At 37.5% G+C, this 7,011-nt stretch overlaps 1 long non-coding RNA gene across 2 annotated transcripts in view; it reads right to left on the reverse strand.

Annotated features, from left to right (window-relative positions):
• Positions 1–6,586, reverse strand: part of LOC121397069 — an 88,008-nt gene extending 81,422 nt beyond the window's left edge. For both annotated transcript variants that reach the window (XR_005963415.1, XR_005963416.1), the window contains exon 1: positions 5,468–6,586. This is a non-coding gene — a long non-coding RNA (uncharacterized LOC121397069). The remainder of the gene's footprint in view (positions 1–5,467) is intronic.
• Positions 6,587–7,011: the final 425 nt, after the last annotated feature.

Below are 7,011 nucleotides of genomic sequence, written 5' to 3' on the forward strand. Positions count from 1 at the left end.
CCTAATGCAGAATACAGATTAACAAGGAACTAAAAGTGTTTACTTGCGCCCAAAGACAATGTGTAAGGCTCGAAGAGAGTTTTCCCATTTTGCAGTTGCAGGAGACATTCTTTCCAGGAATATTTTTGTGCCTTTTTAATTATTTCACTTTTTGCTCTGTTGCTCTTTAGTATGGAATTTCTACATCCCAGATAATGGCAGTAAAGATGTAGCCTTACAGAGCAAGTTTTTTGGTTGCTGGTTTCCATGAATTTCACAACCAGAAAGCATCTTTAAACTGCAAAATGAGTATAAGAAATCAAGTTCAACTAAAGTTGCTGAGAATTGCCCATTCTTTAACATTCTGGCAGTGCCAGAGCTTTCATCATTTGAATGTGAAGATAATGTAGTTGGAGAATTTTTTTTTAACTGCTGCTGTTCTTCATGAGAGCACAATCAGTCACATCTCCTGCTGTGATATAAGACTAATTGCATCCCAGTCCCCATCATACTCAAATGGAGGTTCAGAAAAAAAATGTCCAAAAGTTGGCTCATAGGCTCAACTGTTTATTCCTCTGACTCAACAGATTTATAGCTTTGGGCTCAAAGAAATAAGGCCTGTTGCTCTTGCATCATCTTGTCACCTGGTAGACATGCTCTGGTGAATGCTGGTTCCTTGCTCAATTTGGCAAACTCTCACTCTTAGATTCATTAAACCACACCTTGTCTGCACTTCTGCTTCAAGTTTTCGCTAAGCCCGTTGTATTGAAGCATCTTTCTTTAGCTGTTCTGACTCCAGCTATTGTAATACAAAATCATCATCATATTTTATGATCTTCTTAAATGAAGGTTTGTAAAACATTTTGTAACAATTAATTAATAGGATCCCAACTTTTTGATCTGGGTAAATTAAGGTTACACATCATTAGAGTTTGGATGACTTACATCGTGGGACAGATGTTCAAAGTTTTCTGCATCCATGTATTGAATTGTATTGTGTTTATTAGTTTATAGTATGTACAAGTGTATGCATAAGCTCACTACTTCTGGTTAAATAACAAAAACTCATCTCTTAGGGTGATGGCACACAGGTGATTTGTTGCCTATAGGAGGATAACAAATGCAATTGAAACCTAGGATGCAAAAGTATTTCAGGAAATTTATCGCCAACATTTTTCACAGATTCCCCACAGGTGTCAAAACCCCATGAGTGCCATTACCCTTTTGGTTAGCAAGGGAACTTTATTAACCACCAGGAAAGGGGGCACGTTTCTCAATTTAGCTCATGGCAGAAACAGCACTTCCTATTGCCCCCCATAGAAAACATCCAATAAATATATAGATTTTAAATAAATACCTTAATGCACCGTTATTGTTAAATCAGTACTTTCATTAATACAGAAAGCATTTGCTTCCACTTGAAACCAATAAGCAGGTGGCCATAGAGAGGCCTGCATTATTTGCCAACTGGACTTAGTTTAGCCAAGTTTGTAGTACCTGTTGGTCCATGCATGGAGACACAAATAAGTGAAATACAGTAATTTTGGTAAATTACCAATTGCTTTCAAATGAACTCATTAGACTCTAGTTTGGCAGTTGTAGTGGACTCTCGTTCTCACCCAGAGGTCATCGCTAATCCTTAAAATTTTGGCCATGTGTCAGGGGTCTCATTAATAACACAAAATGGAACATTATACTTTTTTTAAACTCCTCTGGAGGATGTACACCAAGTTTCTTGAGCCCAAGAGCTACAAAACAATGAACTGAAGGAGATAAAACACACTTATTTTTGTAAAAAAAAGGAGTTACTTTATACAATTTGAGTATCCTTTTTACTTATCTCCACAGGTTAATAGGTTATTTTGCAATCAATATTAATTGAACAGGGCTAATCCCTGTGAGGCAACAGCAATAGTGTGAGAAGGCTGGGTATAAGTGAGAAGGATATCTTGGTAGGTGCAGAACATTAACATGACGTTGTAGCAGTTTAGGGGAAAAAAAACACTATTTTCCAAAACAAAAAGCTACCATCTCTAAAAAATACAAAAAAAGGAAAGCTTTCCCATTGTTTAAAGAAAAACTAAAGCATAACTAAAGAAGTAGGCTAGAAATGTTGCACATTATGTTTTGGTTTGGGCTTCTGTACCAGCCCAAGGCAATCACATCCCTTTAGCAGTGAAGATCTGTGTCTCGAAAGATGCCCCAGTAGCTCCCCATCTTATTGTCTGCTGATTCACAGCACATGATCTGTGCTGATGTCACTTATTGAACTTATGGGCCGACCAAATATACAGTACACATAGAACACAAATGTTGTAATATACAGTTGATTAGTAATTAATACAGAATTTAATAATTTGCTTTGGAGCATCAGCTAATATTACAGGCAAACCTAATTTTCTGCTTGATAATTTGCAACAACCCCTAAGTTTATCTTCTCAACAGCTGCTCAGAGCCCCCTGAGCATGTGAGTGTCGCAGACATGTTCCAAGATGGTGACCCCCGGTGACAAGTTGAAGTCCTGGATCATTGCTGCTATTGAGAAGCTGAAACGTTAGTTAATTAGTTAGTTAGTTAATAAGGTCATTATATAAAATATGGCATGTTAGCCATATTTATTTTTAGGGTTTGATTCTCCTTTAATGGTTGTGTATGATCAAGAATTAATTGACAGTCCCATGCACACGCCAAGCCAAAGCCTTGAAGGAAGAGAGGGAAACAGAATGGGGAGAAGGAGCCTGTACACTGCAAGTGGCACTTCCCAAACACCATCACTGAGAACTGCAGGAAGCTTACTGTGTTCTTGTATTGCAGGCTTAATGCAAAGTTGTGCCACACCGAGGACAGCCATGCCATTTCAATTCCCTGCTTGGACAAGCCGGAATGTGCTTTGTTTCCTATCTGATTAGGAAAATGAAGTATTGTGGGAGGGAGGCTACCAACAACACTGCAGTTCCCAATAATGTGGTTCGGGAGGGGTCATGAGGGTCATTATAATAAAACGAAATTAAGGCAACGCTAAATCGGTTACTCACAGATTATAACCTTTCTATCCACTTCCTACAATCACAATTTGTGGGGATAGGATAAGATAGGAGAGATGGAAACAGACACCAAATGCCATCTATATTCCAAAACCATGGGTGAAAAGAGAATTCTGGGGAAAAGGCTCATATCACTCCTAAGAACACCCTCAAGACTGACATTCACCCACTGTTATTGAACGCATGCCCAGGGCAGTATGCTAATCAGATACCCAACTATAGACAGGTTTTGCCTTTGTGCAGTACAAGGTTTTGTGATCTGTATTTGTGGATCCAAAACTATGTAGAAATGTGTTTTTGTGCTATGGGACTGCTTCTCTTCAGCTGAGATGTGAAAACTAATACTCTGAATATCAATACATTTTTGTTCAACAACTGCTGCCTTCTGACAGAAAGTCAGATAAATATTTCACTTTCCAAAACAACAACAATTCAAAGCACACAAGTAAGTCAACTGATAAATGGCTTAGAAAAAATGAAAATCTGTTTCTTTTTTCAATTTGGCCCCCTCCCAAACCACACAACTGAGATCTGCCAGAAGCTTACTGTGCCCCTGTATCGTGGAGAGAAATGCATAACTGCGCAGTTTTGTTGGTGAAATAACTGTTTTCTAACCTCAGTTCTTTTTGGAATTTTTTGTACGGACACAGAACACTGTGCGCAGATAACCCCTTCACAATCTCAGAGACGGAAACCTTTTCAAAGGTGACTAAGATAAAACAGCAACATTAACTTGCTTTATTAATAGAGATCTATCCAAACTGATGAAGCCATAGGTGCTTCCCCAAACTATTTTTCAAATAAAATTTTTCTGAAAACAAAAAAAATTCAGCCTCTACATTAGCAAAACATACTTTCAATGAGGCTATTTAGACTATTGCTATTCACTTAATACAGGTTTAGAATCTATTTTTTGGAATGCTTGTGACCTGGGTTCTTCCAGATAAGAGATCTTTCTGTAATTTTGACCACCATACCTTAAAGTCTCATCCCTTCTTTATTCTGTACCCACCCCAATCGCCTTCTTTTTGAAAAATGAAAAGTAAAAGAAACAATGAATTGATCGCCATACCTTAAAGTTATTGTTCACCTTTAATTTAACTTTAGTATGAAATAGAGAGTGATATTCTGAGGCAATATGCAATTGGTTTTCATTTTTTTTTTTATTTGTTTTGAGTATTAATTATTTAACTTTTTATTCAGCAACTCTCCAATTTGCAATTTCAGCAAACTGGTAGCTAAGGTTTCCAAATAAGGGACCGCATATCTGTATTTGCAATTAAATATTTAAGAAGTTAATTGGCCCCTTATAAAATTAACCATAATGTGACCTTACATTGAAAAGTCCATGGACTAAAGTGAATGACTTGTAATCTATGTAAAGTGTTATGGATTATGTCAGTGTTACATAAATAAATCAAAATAAAACAGTATGAGTTACTCATTGGGAGTATAGAGAATTCCCTCTCTGTTTTTGTTTATACATGTGTGGAAAGCTGGCATATTGTTCCCTCCCATTGCAATGTGATGTTACAGTTAGATTTTGTTTTGTGTACTAACAGTAGTGACGGGCAAATAAATTTGTCTGTCATGAATTCGTAATCGATTATATATAAATAAATTGAATAAATTATGAATATATATGAATACATTTTTGGCAAAGCGAAACGGGAGAAATCACAGTACTCTGTCTATACACTTTCTATGCACTTCCAGTATTCATTGAACCCTGAGCTTTGCAGACTATCAATTGAGCCAAAAACCTGGCATTAGTCTGCAAATGCAAACATCTCAAAAACTACTAAACATATCAAATTAATATATGCTGCAAAAATACTTAAAGAAGCACCCCAAATACATCAAGTTTTTGGTGTTTAGATCCCCTCTAACAGTTTGGACCAGTTTTTGTCACATGACTTATTTGTAGTATCAGATATTTTATCTCAACCAGAGTTACATCTTGTCTTACCCATAAACACAGTTTTACAATGAATGAAACTGAGGCTTTCACTTTTTTCTTGCCTCCCCCCCCCAAACACAACATGTATTGCAAAATAGATGTCTTTAATAACATGTATGGGGATGATAACACCAAGCTGCATACCAGGATTTGTTACAGGTAAAGATGCTTTGCATTTTTATTAATATAAATAACTCCATTCTCTGTATTAACAGAACCAACCCCAATTTCAGGCTCTTAACCTCAGGTTAAATCATCCTGTCTAACATTCATGCAACAAACACAGAAACTGTATTTATCCACATTCCTCAGCTTTTGTTCAGGGGCACCGGTTCGGCAAATTTATAGAAAATAATTGTCTGACATTTTCAGGGGCACATAATGGACTGTAATTTTTATCTTGGACCAAATCAAACAGGGTGGAGAGTTGCCTTTCACCACAAAAAGGTGTCACTCACTACCTGACAAAAAACAAAGGTCTTACCAGAAGTCCAAGGAACTTGACAGGAATGCACTGGATTCCTCCACACCAGGGATTTCTGGCAACTCAACATGTGGCTCTATTTTTGTATATCCAACAGATTCAGCAACATTCCCAGTTCTTGGCTGTGATTCTGTCTGCTGACAGTTTCAGTTTCTGGAAGTTTATTACTTTTTGTACCAATGGCACCTTTACCCAGTGTGGCTTCCGTCTCTCAGGTTCTTTGCAAGCCTTCACTTCTCAAACAAATAACAGTACTCTGTGTTATCCTGTGTGTATTTGTAGCCGCATCCTCGATAACTAGTATTTTGTCCAACAACCTCAACATCTTTTGCAGCTGCCCATGACGCTGTTCCTTCAAAGCCTAGTGCCTGTATGAACAATGCTGTGGTATAAAAAGGCACTTGGTAACACTCTCATTTGTTGCCCTTTCAGTGTTGCAAAAACAAACAACTTTGCCTGGGAAATCCAATCACAAAATATTGTGCTCTGTCCTGCTGCCAACCATACGCTGAAGCCTTTGTCACACGTGGCTGATAGACTGAAATTGCTGCCATCAACAAAATAAGTTGATATCTCTTAATAGCAAAGTTCAAATGGGAGACTGGCTCTTTAAATGTTCACTATTTTCAAGAATAACTCTGCCTTTTTTATACATTCATTTTATGTGAGGAATAAGCGCTTGTTGGCAATAACATCCATCTGCAGATCCCAATAACGCAGCTAGCTTTATTACAAGCCATTTCAGGAAAACACAAATGAATGCTTTGCTTGCCCAGCTCAAGTACCCCAGTGTAGTGTTTACATGTACATCCCAATCCCAAAAAAACAAAACAAGGCTTTTCAACTCACAGTATCAAACAGGTTTTCAGCTCCTGCTTTCCACAGTCAGTGTGTGTGTGTGACTCAGCAGGCCACAATTACTACCAATTACACCTCAGGTGAGCCAGAGGTACAGCATTAACCCATCGCATGCTGGTGTACAGCAAGGCATAGGGGATATGTGGGGAATGTATACTTCACAGTTCTCATTTAAGTTGCAGTAGTATCCAGGCCCAAAAAATAAGCACTTGAGATGAAAGATGAGGCGGGGTCTGATGCTGATCTTCAGTATTATGTGTTCTTAAAGGAGGGTTCACTTTTAAGTTAAGTTTAAGAATGTTATAGAATGGGTAATTCTAAGCAACTTTCCAATTGGCCTTCATTTTTCCTTTTTCATAGTTTTTTTAGTTATTTGCCTTCTTCTGGCTCTTTCCAACTTTCAAATGGGGGTCTCTGACCCTATCTAGAAACAGCTGCACTGTACAACTACATACATGTTGTAATTGCTACTTTTTATTACTGATCTGTCTTTTTGGGCCATCTCCTATTCATATTCTAGTACATCATCCAAATCAATGTATGGTTGCTAGGGTAATTTGGACCCTAGCAACCAGATTGCTAAAATTGCAAACTGGAGAGCTGTTGAATAAGAATCAAAACAACGCAAAAATCACAAATAATAAGAAATGAAAACCAGTTGAAGTTGTAGTTATTCTTTTAAAAAC

This window comes from Xenopus laevis, chromosome 8L (genome assembly GCF_017654675.1).
Source record: "Xenopus laevis strain J_2021 chromosome 8L, Xenopus_laevis_v10.1, whole genome shotgun sequence".
Taxonomy (NCBI): domain Eukaryota; kingdom Metazoa; phylum Chordata; class Amphibia; order Anura; family Pipidae; genus Xenopus; species Xenopus laevis.